Below are 16,175 nucleotides of genomic sequence, written 5' to 3'. Positions count from 1 at the left end.
AAACATTAAAAAAACACACTGATACTATCTCTTCTCTCCTAGCAGGCGCCTTCTGCATCACCCTCCTCAGCTAGGAGGACTTTTGGCAAGTCAAGGAGAAGTTCCTACTACTATCCTAGGTGTAGGTACAACTCTTCGACTCATCAGCCTACTCAGGCTCAGCTCCAGTACACTTGTTGACGCCAACAGCATGCGCCTAAAGCCCCTGCTGCTCCTCCTGATACATGACAGACCTCATAGACCTGCCAACCAGAAATACAACAAGATCAGCATGAACATACCTAAATCTCCACTACCCAAGCTGCAAAGGACTCAAATACAAATCAACTTATGCATCCAGCTTTTCCTATTTAAGCGCACAACTATGGAACACACTGCCAAAAGTCGTAAAAACAACGTATGACCACATAAATTTTCGGAAATAATTAAAAACAAACCTGTTCAAAAAGGCATACCCCACCGACCCAACATAAAAGCCTGAACACCTGCAACACAACGAAACCTAAGCTCGTAATGGACATATCCTAACACTTCCTCTATAAGATCCTCTAATGTGTCTATCACACGTGAGCCTTACTTTACCACAATATCACCTTGTATTTGTTCATACCAGAATTGGAGAACGCCGATATGGTATTATGTAAGCCACATTGAGCCTGCAAATAGGTGGGAAAATGTGAGATACAAATGTAACAAATAAATAAATCTCTACCTTCCATTCGGCATTTCTTGTCTCTTTTTTCTCCCCCTCCTTCCATCTAGCATCCCTTATCTCTCTCTGTCCCCTTTCAAACAACACATCCCACTCTCTATAACCCCTTGCATCCAGTGTTTTTTCTCCTCCACCCCCCCCCCCCCCCCCCAATGTATCCCAGCTGCTTCTGGTTTCTGGGACCAGCAGCAGCAATACCACAACGTATATGTGCATAACTGCTGTCTCTTCTTGTCCTGCCCCCTTCAAAATATGATGCTGACACTAGAGGGAGAGACCAGAAAAACTGGTAGTTGTGCACAAAGTTGTTGTGGCCCCACAGCTATTTTCCGAAGAAGAAAACGGTAAAATTCAGATCTGTTGGATCCATAAGCTGCAACCATGGAGCAAGTGGTAGCAGGACAGAGGTGGGGAAGGTCAGGTTAAGGCTGATGAGCTGAGGATGCTAAGCCTCCCCAAGCCTCTTACACCAGGTGCCTTTGCCTCTCAGAAGATCATATCAGACTCTCAGGGGCCCTTTTACTAAGCTACAGTTGGGCTAACGCATGGGTAGCATGCATTAAAAGAACACTACTGTCAGGGTAGCATGGGTACCCTGCAGTAGTTTTAAAGTTAGTGTGCACTGTTTCCTGCACTAGAATATAATTTTCTATTTTCTTCTGTGGGGGGTGTTCCTGGCGGTAATAGCAGCGTGGCCACATTACCTCACTCTTTCTGATTACCGCAGAAGTAGCGTGTGAGCCCTTACCGCCAAGTAAATAGGTGATGTTAAGGGTTCAGGCCATAAATTTCTGCATGCTACTTTTATTATTAGCCAGTGGCGTTCCTAGGGGGGGGGGCTGACACCCGGGGCAGATCGCCGATGCGCCCCGCCCCCCCGGGTGTAGCGCCCCCCGGATGCAGCGTGACCCCCCCTGGCGAAAGGACACCTCCCCGCGAAAGAACCCCCTGCCCGGGTGCACGCCACTGGGGGGGGGTGCCGTGCGCGCCTGTCCGTCGTTCATTCCATGCTCCCTCTGCCCCGGAACAGGAAGTAACCTGTTCCGAGGCAGAGGGAGCATGGAACGAATGACGGACAGGCGCGAGCGGCACCCCCCCCAGCGGCATGCACCCGGGGGCGGACTGCCCCCCCGCCCCCCCCCCTAGGAACGCCCCATTAAAAAAGGCCTTTTTACCTGCTTCAGTAAAAAATTGCCCAACGCATGCTAATTTCACACATCCAAACTAGCGCAGGCCACTTTTTACTGTGTCTTAGTAAAAGGGCTCCTTAAAGAACTTGGATTTCAGAATGGACATGCCCCCATGAATTAAGGTGGGATATAAAATGAGACATCTTCACCTTCTAGATCTCAACCTAAAGGAAACCATATACTTGTCACGGTGATTTGTCAACAGTGAACAGTTTGTACGACCCAGTAGGGTTTGTGGCTAACCATACAAGGAAGATCCGTGTTAAAATAACTTTCACTATGCATGAGTGATTGGGATAATACATTACCTCAAAAAAGAGATAAGAATGGAAAGACTCTCTTCAAACCTTCATACAGCTCCATATTCTATGCACATACACCTCTATAGCACTTAATGCTGGCTGCCACAGAGAGATTTTATCTTATCTGATGCATCTTGAAAGACAACACAGTGATCTACCTGAAGGTAACAGATGCAGCAGTCACACTCCATGTGGGATTTATCTTTAGTATGGCCAAGTTAGCACCATATCCTAACTGTGTTATTCTATGACTAGAGTCAGGTGGAGCAGTACTGGGGTCGTAAACTCAGAGATGTTTTTAGTACCATCCATCTGCACTTCCAGAAATGAAGCAAGACATGACATGACATGACAAAACTACCACGTGATCACTTCAGATGCGGAGTTTACTTACTCAGTCTGCCAGGTCAATCTACAAAGCAAAGAATTTGTGTACTCAAGATCTGGAGTGAGATGTAAACTGAGACATCTCTCTAACTGTAGGAGTACAGGTGTTGTGCATGCAGGTATTTTCCCCTGCGATTTAGTGTACATAAGTACATAAGTATTGCCATACTGGGAAAGACCAAAGGTCCATCAAGCCCAGCATCCTGTTTCCAACAGTGGCCAATCCAGGTCACAAATACCTGGCAAGATCCCAAAAAAGTACAAAACATTTTATACATCGGGAAAATGAAAAGACAATTCAATAAGAAACTTATTGAGCATAAAAGCGCTATTAATAGGAATGTTTCACATTCACCTGGTTTCACATTCTGTTGAAAAGAGACACTCATTTGAGGACTATAAATTCTTGGTTTTTGCGAAACCTGAACTGTCCTGGAGAGGTGGGGGATACCACGTTACTGAGATAAGAACAAAGACTGATTAAGTTTCATACAGTAAATCCAAAAAGTCTGAATAAAGAGCTTGATTTGTCTGTGTAACTGATGACCTATCAATCTATCCCTTGAGTATTTGCACAGCTTAGTTGTTAGGGCTGACCTTGTCAGTGGTAGACTCATTAAAAATCTGGGAGTATATTTGGATTCTCGACTTTCTTTTTCAGCCCAGGTTAATTACATGGTGAAGAGAGGATACATGAGGCTTAGAAAATTGAGGGTGGTCCATGATTATATATGGATCAAGAAGCATTCTTGGTTTTGATGCATGCATTGTTTATGACACAACTGGATATGTCAATGCTTTGTTGGTAGGTCTAACCACAACTAATTTGCATAAATTACAAACTTTACAGAGTACGGCAGGAGCTGGTAGATATGAACATGTTACTCTGTTGTATTGCCAGTTTCATCGGTTATTTTGTCGGCTTTATTAGTGCCCTATGTTCCCAATAGGAATTTGAGATCAACTGATCATTTGTTGTTGACTATCCCTTCAGTTTTGCTTACTCGCTTGGTGGCTACCCATCAAGGGGCATTTTTTTATTTAGCACCTAGTATGTGGAATGTCATTCCCTTGTCTCTCAGTAGTATGGAATCTTTGCCTACTGAGAGACTTTTAAAGGCATATTATTTTCTACAGGCGTTTAATATCTTTCTCCCAGAAGTTTAGCCTGGTGGGCCTGTCTTGGATTGAATAATGTCACCTAGCTATAGGCCTCTTTTACTAAACCGTGCTAGCGATTCCCACGCGGCAAGTGCAACATAGTCCATTCAAAATGAATGAGCCGTGGCGCATTTGCCATGCCAGGAATCGCTAGCGTGGTTTAGTAAAAGAGGCCCTGTAAGAGGTGTTTTAGGAGTAGGGGTTTGTTTTGTCTGTGTATTTGTTTCTTTTTAACTATTCCTGTCCTATACGATTATTGGAGTTCTGATTCTTTTTATATATTCATATGTGATTTTACTATAAACCGCTGTGATCTCTGTTGTAACCAAGCAGTATAGCAAGTGTGAATAAACTATAACTATAAACCTTGTAATTTATATAACAGTTTTTTTAAATATTTAAAGATAACATATTATATATGTTTCAAAGACATTTCTCTCCTAAACAACTTGCTAATGTATTTAAGCATACTCATAAAAATATGAATTTTATTATATATATGTACACCCCCTTTACCCAAGTCAACACTCACCTCTAACATTTCAGCGCCAGCATTAGTCTTCTCAATGTTTTCAAGGCTCACTGTACTCGTAAAGGCACTTTTTAAAGGCATTCTTAGTTGCCATTTTTATTTCCTTATTTATGGTTTCTTTTGGGTTCATCAGAAAGGCCTTGTAATGCCCACCGTGCACATATAATTTGTTTTCTGAAACAAACATTTTTAAGGAAGTTATTTAAGTTTTTAGTGATGGCAGCCATTTTGTTTTCTCCAAGAGTTGTTGTTTTTTTTGGTATGAGCAAGTCAAGTGAGTCTTGTCATGCAGAATACATGATTTGTTGCCCAAAAGGAAATATGTAGTCTTTTTATAATGACAGCCATCTTGGTTTTGCAATTTTTATCACAGTTATTTATTTCATTTTTTTTCAACCAGTTAGGCAACCTCTGCCCATCATGTTTCTACTTTTTTAACCCTTAAAAGGGGTTTTTTTTAAGTGTTTTAAGTTTTGGGGTTCCATTAGTAGTTTATTTTAATTTTTTTATACGTTAAATGTTAAAGACGGCAGTTTAAAAAGTATTACTTTTCTAGTACTGACCTTTACTGAGCTGTGTTTGAGTCATGTTACCAAGCACTGGTTTAAAGGAGTTACTTGGAAGGAGAAAAACTACCCCAGAACCTGGCTAAGGTAGGCTAAACTTTAAGCTTTGAGAGTTACAAGAATGCTGTCTTTGGGGTCTGGCTGGTGGCAGACCTGTGTTAGGAAACCCTGCAATATCTGTGTGTGTGTACTGTGAACTTAAGGCTGTCAGCTACAAGCCTGTGTGAAGTTGCCTCTGAACTTTCTACAGCATTATGACAAGAATTGCTGCATATCTTTATATAGCAGTTTTTGCACAGTTTTTATACTGATAATGTTCACATTATTTATGTGGCGTGATTTTAGATTGTGTATGTGGGTTATGAATGAGAGTGTGTAAATGTGATTGGATGACAGGATATATAACAATAAGATTATTTTGATATTTTGATACTTAATAAAGATTGAATTGTTTGACAATTGTTCACCGGTTGCTTAATAGTTTATATATATATATATCATTGGATTTTTCCATGTATATTCTTATTATGTTTATAATTTTTACGTCATGTCTTATGATTCATGTTTTTGTTATAATTCAAATGTATTTTTAGCTTTTTGTTTTACAGTTTTTATATTACAGATTTACCTTTTTATATATTTTTATATTATATGGATGTATTTTGTATTTTATGTTTTTAGACCCCTGAGGAAGGCTTTGTAGCTGAAACATGGACCGTGTAGGGTCCCAATAAACTGTGGTTTTGGTGCTTTTACCACCATGGTTTCAGTATTGGCCTTTTGGAATTGGTTTACTTCCACCCTTGTGTGCTTTGCACCTTTTCAAGCTCACCTCCAGAGCTGGAAGGCTGGAGTGATGCCCATTTGCTCCTGCCTTCTTGTCTCCACCTTGGAGAACAGTGGTACCTGACCGCATGCAGTGCATCAAGATGATGTACACTGGATCAATCTACCAAATAAAAGAATCATTGCCATATTTGGCAGACTGGCTGCAAAGTTGTCCAAATAAGGCAATGAATCCCTTAGTTGGCAGACAGACCCCCACAGTACATAGAGATGCAATGTGCAGGGTCAGGTGCTTCCACTTTCTAAGATGGCAGTGTAGAGGCAGGACTGAGTGGTCATTGCTCCTGCAACCCAACTTGGGGGGGGGGGGGTAAGGAGATTCTTAGGGTTATCCTGGGTCCCCAGGGTATTTGTAGAGGAGTAGAGGGCCAGGGACCACCAGGGACATATTTGGGGTCAGGGGCCAAGGACCATGAAACACTAAAAATATCTTTGGGGTGGGGGTGGGGGTGGGGGCTGGAAACCAGTAGATAGTCCTGCCCATGCTGCATCATTATGCCATCCTGAACTAGCACAAAACTTCAGTGTTACAAAGAGTTTTAAAAAACTGCTTTAGATTTAGTGCAGTTTCTTTTTTTACAGTGGGAGCAATATTTTATGCAGCTGCATGCCCACTGTGCTACTTTGTAGTGCAGTGGTTTTGTGCTGATTTTCCGTTGCTAATCTTTCTTCCTGCATCAGGAGTAAGATTACAATGAGAAAATCAAAAGTGAACTGTTGTTCTATATGGTAGCACACAGTCTACTACATTGGCCCCAGAGTAAGCCTAGAAAAGGCAAAAGGAGAATGAAGGAACCTACTGCTTTTTCTATCTTTCTCATTGCAAAAGCTAGAAGAGAATTAGAATGGGGAGGGATGTAAAGAATGGAGCCCATCAGTAACCAGACAACAGGGAACAACCTGATTTTCACCTCATATATTTGCAGCTTCTCTTCTCGGTACTTATCTATAGAGGACCTTACTGATTCTTACTTCACCTAACATGGATTCTCTCACAGAGGAAGGAGGTAATTCACTTAAAGGCCTAAAGCATACTACTTCTACTTATAAGAGATAATTTAGACATGGGCATTGTGATCGACCAAAAAGTCTTTACTGAATAAGTTTCTTCAAAGCAAAACTAGTAATGCTGCATTTCCCACAATACATAGATTATGCACAGCACACTAGAATATGGGTAGATCCTTCACTCTTCTGGGGCTCCAGTCTCCTTTTCCTTCCGGAATCTAGTTTCCCTTTGAGTCTTGCTAGGTTGCCTGATTTCCAAAGGATCAATTGCAGTATATGATATTCCAAAGCTTGAATCTCACTTCTGACATTTACTCTCTCTTCACTTCCAAAATCCCGCTGGATTTCTAGTTTAAGCACCAATGAAGTAGTTTTCTCTTTCATTCTCCTCTCTACAATTACAGACTGGCATAATAAAAACAACTTACTCAGAGATAAATAACAGCTAAGAGGGAGAAAGATCAATCAACAATAAAATGCAAAAAAACAGTTTCAATTAGATAAGCCCTAAGTACTTTAAATATCACAAAATATCTGCTGGAGTACAAAAATATATATTCAAGGGGAAAGAGCCTCAGAACCCTTTTCCTCCACTCTACTTCCACTATGGAAGAAATTATGGTAGGAATAAATAAGGGTAAGATTACTTCACTGGCATAAATAAACCCTTGAACATCAATTGGTTGAAGCTCCTAGCAGACTAGCTTGAGAGGATCAATAAATAAAATGTGGCAAAAAGTAGATTTTACAAACTTAAACTTAAGCTGCTTCAAACACACTCTGACAGTGGCCAAAGTTTCGCCGATAGAGCTGTGTCAAGGTGCTAAAAGTATCTTCAGCTTAAAACAGTGTTTCTTTTCTGAAAGTGTCTGAAAGAGATCTGGTGATGCTTTCAGAAAAGAAATGCTGTTTTAAGCAGAGGACACTTTTAGCACCTTGACACAGCTCTATTGGCGAAACTTTGGCCACTGTCAGAGTGTGTTTGAAGCAGATTAAGTTTAAGTTTGTAAAATCTACTTTTTGTCACATTTCATTTATTGATCCTCTAAACCTAGTCCACTGGGAGCTTTAAGAAACTGAAGATCAAGGGTTTTTTTATGCCAGTGAAGTAATCTGACCATTAATTATTCCTATCAATATTTCTTCCATAGTGAAGTGGAGGAAATGGGTTCTGAGGCTTTTTCCCCTTGAATATATATTTTTGTACTCCAGCGGACATTTTGTGATATTTAAAGTACAAGTACTCAACTAATTGAAAGAGGTTTTTGAGTTTTACAATAAACAACTTCCAAAAAATTAAAAGACCAGAAGCATCAATGCAAGACTCCATTCCTGGGCCCTTTTTTCCCACCGACACACATAGAACTCAAGACCAGCACCAGTTATTTTTCTGCCTCAGTTTCCTTCCCCCACCCCCCATGATCGGTGATCCCTGTGACCTGATCTGTAGGCTGCAGCCTCCCTCCAAACCACCAGCCACTGGGGAAGAGACAAGAAATACCCCCTGCTCCTTCTTTTTCCTCCAGCTACTACTAATGAAACTTCTTTCTCTCCATGGAGATACACTGACTCATACTGCTAAACTCCACCGTTTTGATCACTGCTAGAGGAGAGCAGATCACTGTATACGTCTATTAGCACTACAGAAATAATAGTAGTAGTAGTATCAGATCAAATTATTCAGTCCACTCTACCTCTGTCTTCCTCTCCATCTTCCATATGCTATTCAACGGGGAAGCATAGGCTCCTAGTAAAAGGACCAAGGGACCCATTTACATGTCAGATTATTAAACGCTTCCTTCTACAGACTGACTTCTTGGGTCCAAAATTCAATGAAATTCTAATTAGTACACTGTCATAATCCCAGGAAATAAATGTGATAAGAACATAAGACATGTCATGCTAGACCAGATCAAAGGTTCATCAACATCCTGGCTCTGACAGTGACCAAACTGGGTCACTAGGAAGTACCTTGCAAGTCCTAAATAGTAGATCTATTCCTTGGTACTGATCCCAGGGATACGAGGTATCTTTCAGAGATAACTTGGGTAATAACTGTTTATGAACATTTTCAAACCCATTTTGCACTAATTGCCTTGTCACATCCTTTGGTAAGGAATTCCACAGACTGATTTTTTGTGGAGTGAAAACACATTTACCAATGTATTTTAAGTCTGCCACCTTTCTGTTTCATGGAGATTCCCTAGTCATAGTACTATTAAAAGGAGTACGTATCCATAATTTGTTACACCCCACTCATGATTTTATAAACCTCTTTTCCAAGCTGAAGAGCCCTAACTTACATAGTGGCAACCTGGAACTACCGCCGGCCCAACGCAGTGCCAGCAGTAGTTCCATCCCCAGCACGTGCCATTTCTGGCACTAACAGAAATATTTAAAAAAATATTTCCACATGGGGTTAACCGACGGTAATCGGGCACCATCGTGCACTGCCTGCTGCCCAGTTACCTCCAGGTTAGCGCAGGAGCCCTTATCGCCACCTCAGTGGTAAGTGCTCCCTCTGAAATAGCTGCGTGGCAAGTACAAACTTACCGCATGGCCATTTCTTTTTTCGGCCTTTTTATCCACTATGGTAAAAGGGGCCCTGGCATATGGCAAAAATGGCTGCCACCACTAGCACAGGGCCTTTTTTACCGCAGCTTAGTAAAAGGGCCCCTTAGCCTTTCTTCATAAGGTAGCTATTCAATTCTATTTATCGTCTTGGTTGGTTTTCTGAGTACCTTTTTTTTGGTTCTGTTATATATATTTATTTTTTAGATGGGATGACCAGAAATGTACAGAGTATTCAAGGTGCTGTCACAAAATCGATCTGTACAGAGGTATTAAGATATTCTCTGTTTTATTCTCAATTTCTTTGCAAATAATTCTTAGAATTTTTTTTTGACTGCTGCTACATACTGAGCTGAAGATTTCAATGTATTGCTCACAATGACTTTAAGATCCTAATATGGAATCCAGCAATGTGTACCTATAATTAGGATTGAGGGTTTTTTTTCCCTATATCCAGCTCGTTGCCCTTGTCCACATGAAATGATTTTGCCATTTAAATGCTCAGTTCTCCATTATGGCAAGACTGTTCTGCAGTTCCTCACGGTCTGCTTTAAATATTTTCGTGTAATCTGCAAATTTATCATTGCACTTGTTGCTCCCTTTTCCAAATCAATAATAAATAATTTAAATAAAACACCAGTCCCAGAACAGATCACTGATGCATTCTACTACTTACTTCTTTCCACTGGGAAAACTAACCATTTAGTTCTGCTCTTTTAACAAGTTACCAATCCATGGTGAGACACTACCTTCTAACAATACAAGTGCACGATATCAACCAGTTCAACTTTATTCACATGCCTCTTCACATCTTCAAAAATTTCTAGTAGATTAATTTGTCTTGACCTCCCTTTTCAAAATCCATGCTGGCTCTTCCTGATTAAGCCATATGACCAGTAAGTTTGTTCTTAAAAAGCAAATGCCCTTCAATTCATGCTTTGCAACAAAAACCTTAAAAATGAATAATATAAAACTATAAATAAGCATCAAACGCAAATTTAAAAAATAAAACCTCAGGAATACCCTAGGAATAATACCAGATAGTGAATGGAAATAAACATGAGAATAAATTACCTGTCTCTGGAGATATGGGGTCCCAGTAGAAGGTGTTTTTGCCAAATTATCACTCCAGCTATTGGCATGGAATCCTGGCCATGGTGGAGATCACTGCTCCAGATGTGAAACAGGATCCTTCCTGAAGTAGATATGTGAGCAGGGCTATGGCTAGCAGCCTCTGCAATCCTTACCTTTATACTGTCACTGTTTGTAATTCTCTACATCCAGAAGAACTGGATCTATGGTCATAGACTTATCCACAGAGACTCTGTCTGACATGCACGGGCAGCTGACTGCTTGCAATCTTTGTACAAGCCACTGCAGACTGGGGTTTAAATGTGACCTCATGCAGGCTGAATTGTCAGCAGTGACTGGCTGGCACTCAGCCCTTCCTCTGCTATTTTTAAGGAAGGAATTTTCAAGTCTATCAGAGAGGAAGTCAAATTGTTTCAGGGAAACAATAGAAAAACAACTACAAGTTATTAGCTTCCTGTTCTTGGTATGAGGGCACCTTATCTGACTTTTACTTACAAGATCGGGGAATTATGAGAATACTTTATGTGGCAATACAGATGTTCAAATCTGGCCATTTAAAAGTAGTCCGGTAGTTTATACATTTTCAGCAAATGTAGAGCCTTTTATAAAAGACACTTATCTGCACCCTAAAAGAAAGTGTAAAAAAAAATTTTTCAGATCAAAAGTAAGTGGAGCAGCTATCCACAGAGGTGAAGCTGTGAGACCAGACAGTAAAGCACAGTAAAAGGCCAGGCTAGACATTGGAGATCCTCTCATGACTTGCAGAAGTCACCAGTCCAGCTGCCTTCCTGCATATGGGTGAGATTGGGGTTGGTAGGAGGAAGAAAGGGGAGGATAACAGGTAACATTGTGTTGGAATTGTGCCCTGTGCAGTATGACCCCTAGCACTCCACAGTGCCCACTGGGCAACATCCCCTTCAGGAAGGCAATGGACAGGGAGTGATATTTGCGCCTGTTTCCCTTTTACCCCATGTGGCCATAATGCCTGCACAGCCCTCAGACGGCCCTGAGTTCTAGAGACACACCTAGCCAGTCAGGTTTTCAGGATACCCTCAATGAATATGTAAGAGATATAGTACATTTGTAAACAGTGGAGGTAATACATACAAATTTATCTCATGCAATTCATTGTGGATATCCTGAAAACCTAACTGGCTGAGTATGTCCTGAGGACTGGCCTGAGAACCCTAGTCCTCCAGTAACCTATCTCATTTTTCACATGTGTGCGACTGATGGTCTCACCTACCTTCCTTTCCACACCTACCCTTTCCAAGTACTACGAGGCAATGAGACTAGATTTTAATCTTCAAAGAAGAAGGACTCTTTCTTATGTATCTCTACAGCACTGCATAACCCAGAAATGCTTTTGAATTTAGAAGTACTACTACTACTTATCATTTCTATTGCACTACAAGGTATATACTGTGCTGTACACAAAACACGTAAGAGACAGTCCCTGCTCAACAGAGCTTACAATATATTCAAGACAGGCAAACAGGACAAATAAGGGATTAGGAAGTTACTTATTGAGGGGATAATTAAAACATACATGGTGACAGGTGAGTAGGGGGTTAAGAGTTAAAAGCAACCTCTAAAAGGTGGGCTTTCAGTCGAGATTTGAATAGGGCCAGAGAAGAAGCAAGACATGCTGACTCAGGAAGTCTATTCCAGGCATATGGTGCAGCAAGATAAAAGGAACAGAGTCTGGAGTTGGCAATGCAGGAGAACGATACAGATAAGAGTGAGTTATCAGATGAACTGAGTTCTGAGGGAGGGGTGTAGGGAGAGACAGAGGTGAGACACTGATTAGCTGCAGCGGTAGGGAAAAACACACTTTTAATCATGTGATTAATCGCAATTAAAATTCTTTTTTTTTTTAATGCAGCCCTACTTTTACATTTTTGGCAGCCATCTTGTTATTAAAGCATTTGAACTATTTTGAACCTTAGGGGTCCTTTTATTAAGGTGCGCTTAAAGATTTAGCGCATGCTAAATGCCATGCAGCCTATTATATTCCTATGGGCTACATGGCATTTAGCACACGCTAAATCCATTAGCACACTTTAGTGAAAGGATCTCTTAGATTTTTACACATAATTTGAAAGTCTGTATTATACAGTATATATACTTGTTTTAGTGAAACAAAAAATTTTAAAGTGTTTGTTAATTGTTTTTGTCACGACAGCCATGTTGTTCCCCTATGACATTATTTGAACGCATGGGTGGAACCCAAGGCATTTTAAAGTGTTTTTTAATGAATTTTAAGTGTTTATGAGTAGTTTCAGTTGTTTTTCTTGTGAATTTTAGACATCTATTAATGTAATCTTATGTTTTATTCTTGCTGCATCATTGATACACTAGTTTCTCTGACGTGATACGACCCTACTCTTTTTTGAAAAGGAGGCTCTACACAGACACAGCCAAATATGCTGCTAGAACAGTGATACCCCCCTCCTAGAGTTTGGAGGTCCTGGTAACTGAGTTTCATCAGTTCCCTTTTCAATCTGACTCTAATCTATTCTGATTTTGTGCCTTCTTGCCAGTTTTGTATTAGTTGACTGTTATTTTTGCAGTTTTCCACAGTAAAGCGTTTTACGGAAATGAATACTATACACCATAAGGATATGTAATGAGCTTTACTATGGTTTCCACCTTGTAGTATGTCACTATGCATGTTTTAATATATTTCAGATGATCTAATTGTACATTCTATTTTATTTCTATGTAAAATTATTTATTCATGATGATTTTTTTAGAGACAGTTTATCAGCATTTTTTGTTATATATTTAATTTTTTTATTATGACTGTATATTAATTTTTGGTCTTTCATTAGTTTTTTTTGCAGTATTGTTTTGCTCCTGACACAGACCATTCAGGGCAAAACATGGCCATGGCAGGCATATTATTGACTTTACTATTAGTAAAGTATTTTTCTTGTTTTGACAGAGTCCACTTCCACGAATTCTCTATTACTGGATCTAGTGGACCACCTACCAGTTTGCTTTTTGAGACTGTTGTGACAATAGGGCAATGCCCAAGGGCTCACAACACCTCTATCTAGTTTAATCACTTTTGATAGGTAGTTAGGAGCCCATGACCCTTATTGCCTGGGTGCCTAGATCACTGGTGGTGAGACATCCAGGCAGCAATGTCAGACAAGCAGGTTGAGATTGGACTTGGATTCCTGCTGAGATTTCTGGCATGGAAAGGTAGATCGGGGAGTCATCAGCATAAAGATGATACTGAAAACTATGAAAGGTTCTAAGACAGAGCCCTGAGGTACACCGACTGAAAGCGAGATAGCAGTGGAGGAGAATCTACCAGAGCATTCACTAAAAGTGCAACTGGAGAGAAGAAAACCAAGACAGAGCATATTAAGGAGCAGGTGGTGATCAACAGTGTCAAAAGCATAGGATAAGTCATGAAGGATGAGGACTAAATCTGGCCAGTCACTGGAGACTTTGGCAAGGGCTGTTGAATGTAGAGGGTGAAAGCCAGATTGTAGTGGATCAAGAATAGCATGAGAAGAAAGAAAATCAAGACATTGACAGTGAACAGCACATTAAAGTAGCTTGGATAAGAAGAGGAGGAGGGAGATGGGATGATAGTTAGAAGGGCACGTGAGGGTCCAGTGAAAGTTTTTGAGGAGTGGCATAACTACAGCATATTTGAAGGCATCAAGGACAGTTGCAGTAGAAAGAGAAAAACTGAGGATATGACAGAAGGGATGACAGTAGGAAAGATAGAGCTGAATAGATGGGTGGGAATGGAATCAGAGGAACAGGTGGTAAGTTTGGAGGAGGAAAACAAATATGCAGTTTCCTTCCAAGTTTCACCCTTCCCTGGGCTGTGTCATAGGCAAGAGGCTCTGTTATGGTGAAACTATTTGTAAACCATATACTCAATGTTAGTAAAACATAGAAAGCTTACAAATATGACACAAAATCATATCTTCAATGAAATATATATATACATATATAAAATTCAATAAATGATGACTATAAAACTCAGAAATATATACATATTAAAATAATAAATTGTAATTAAAAGCTAACAAGCATAGCAATGTAAAAGTCGCTCACTAAAGGGAACACAAAAGCACAGATAAAGTTTAAAGTATTAGGAGTTATTTCCAAATACCTAGCCTGGTGAAATATCATACAAACACCAAACCTCGTAAAAGCTGTTAAAATAAAACAAAAATATCATATAAGAAATCAGCTAGTGCATGATAAAACACTTAAATTAGAGAGTTGCACAGCGACAGAAATTTCATCCATCCCTGCCCTTCCCCACTGGAATATCCTCTATCCCCACCCGTCCCCTGTGCTAACATAACCTGACTTCTGGTAAAATAACTCAACTTAACAGTAGCCCATGTTGATAACTTCTCCTCTCAGTGCTTATGCTATCAACCATATCCATTAAATATTTTAGTGCTATTATATTTGCCATTACACAAGGGAAGGATAGCTAGGTTGGCCTTGCATTACACTTCTGCGACCTGCGTTCATCCCCACAGGAGTCTTGTGGACCTAGTCCACGGGATTCCCACTGATCCCATTCCTGTACAGATCTGTATTTTAAATTTGGTCTCTTTTTAAGCTTACTGTCTCTTTCCCTTCAGTCTCTGCTTGTGTTGCTAATGCAGACAAACAAGAAGTGAAATATGCACCTATAGATGTGTGTGTGTCACTCTCTCTCCCTAACACTTTTCTGATATCACCCAGTAAACACTCCTTCCCTCCAAGATCAGCCAGCAACCCTCACAACTTGAGGGGGGGAGAAGCACACTTTGCTTATAAACAGAGGTGTGTATGCTACATACTCTGTGGCAGATATTTTATTTTAATTTTTTTAACTGCTTTTAAACTTCTGCAATTTTTGAAGAAGTACTGAAGCCAACTACCATAGAATACCCAGGCCCACCTAATCTCGGCCCAGGCCCACCCAGTCTTTTGTGACGACGACGGACTTAGTCTAAGACTCTTCTAGCCCGCAGAGGCGAGCGGGCGGGCGTAAAAGCAGCAAGCAGCCAGGCTCGACTCCGTCCTTCGCTTCCTGCCCTCTCAGCATTCCACCTGCCTGAAAGGAAATGACATCAGAGGAAGGCGGGATGGCGCAGAGAGATGGCAGGAAGCGAAGGACGGAGTTGAGCCTGGCTGCTTGGTACTTTTACGCCCGCCCGTTGGCCGCTTCAACTTCGGGAGTGGAGTGGAAGTGAGCCAGCAGCCAGCCCATCTAGTCCATGCAAGGAGGGGGAATCCTCATTGACATCACAGTGGCACGGAGATTCCCTGTCTTTCACGAGGCTGGGAAGCAGGTAGAGTGCACGTGGAGATTCCCCCGACCAGGGGAGCTGTGACACTTAACGTCTCTCTGCGTTAGATCTGTGCAGGAAGTAGTTAAGGGCAACTTAGGCAAGTACAGATGAGGGCTCACAGCAGGGGTAGGGGTAGAGGTGGGGGGTAGGGGTGGGGGGTGGCAGGAAAGATTCTCGCACACCCGTGGACTGGCTCCCTATAATGAGGAGCGTGTTCAGCCATCCTGGTTTTGCGTTCTGTAGGAAAATCAATGGGACGATCAGAGGCTTCAAAGCCACACGTATTGCCCAAGGTATTTAAAGAATTAAACCTTTTTTAATAAGGCCTCAAGGTAGAAAATGAATTATGCCACATCCTTAATGTGCCTTTAAATTAGAAATTGCTTTTCTCTATTAATTCTAATTTCTCTTGTAGATGGACATCTAATTGCATAAAATACATTGAGATTAATGTTCCTAATCATTTTAATACTCTGTATAAGGT

The 16,175-nt window shown here is 40.8% G+C and overlaps 1 protein-coding gene across 2 annotated transcripts in view; it reads right to left on the bottom strand.

The window, feature by feature from the left end:
- Positions 1-10,611, bottom strand: part of GJA5 (gap junction protein alpha 5) — a 45,854-nt gene extending 35,243 nt beyond the window's left edge. For both annotated transcript variants that reach the window (XM_030203800.1, XM_030203801.1), the window contains exon 1: positions 10,350-10,611. The gene's annotated coding sequence lies outside the window, so the exon portion shown is untranslated. The remainder of the gene's footprint in view (positions 1-10,349) is intronic.
- Between the last annotated feature and the right edge of the window lie 5,564 nt (positions 10,612-16,175).

The sequence above is a fragment of the Microcaecilia unicolor genome, chromosome 5 (assembly GCF_901765095.1).
Source record: "Microcaecilia unicolor chromosome 5, aMicUni1.1, whole genome shotgun sequence".
Taxonomy (NCBI): domain Eukaryota; kingdom Metazoa; phylum Chordata; class Amphibia; order Gymnophiona; family Siphonopidae; genus Microcaecilia; species Microcaecilia unicolor.
Note: the sequence above shows the minus strand (reverse complement) of the source record. Positions and strands in the feature narration are given on the sequence as shown.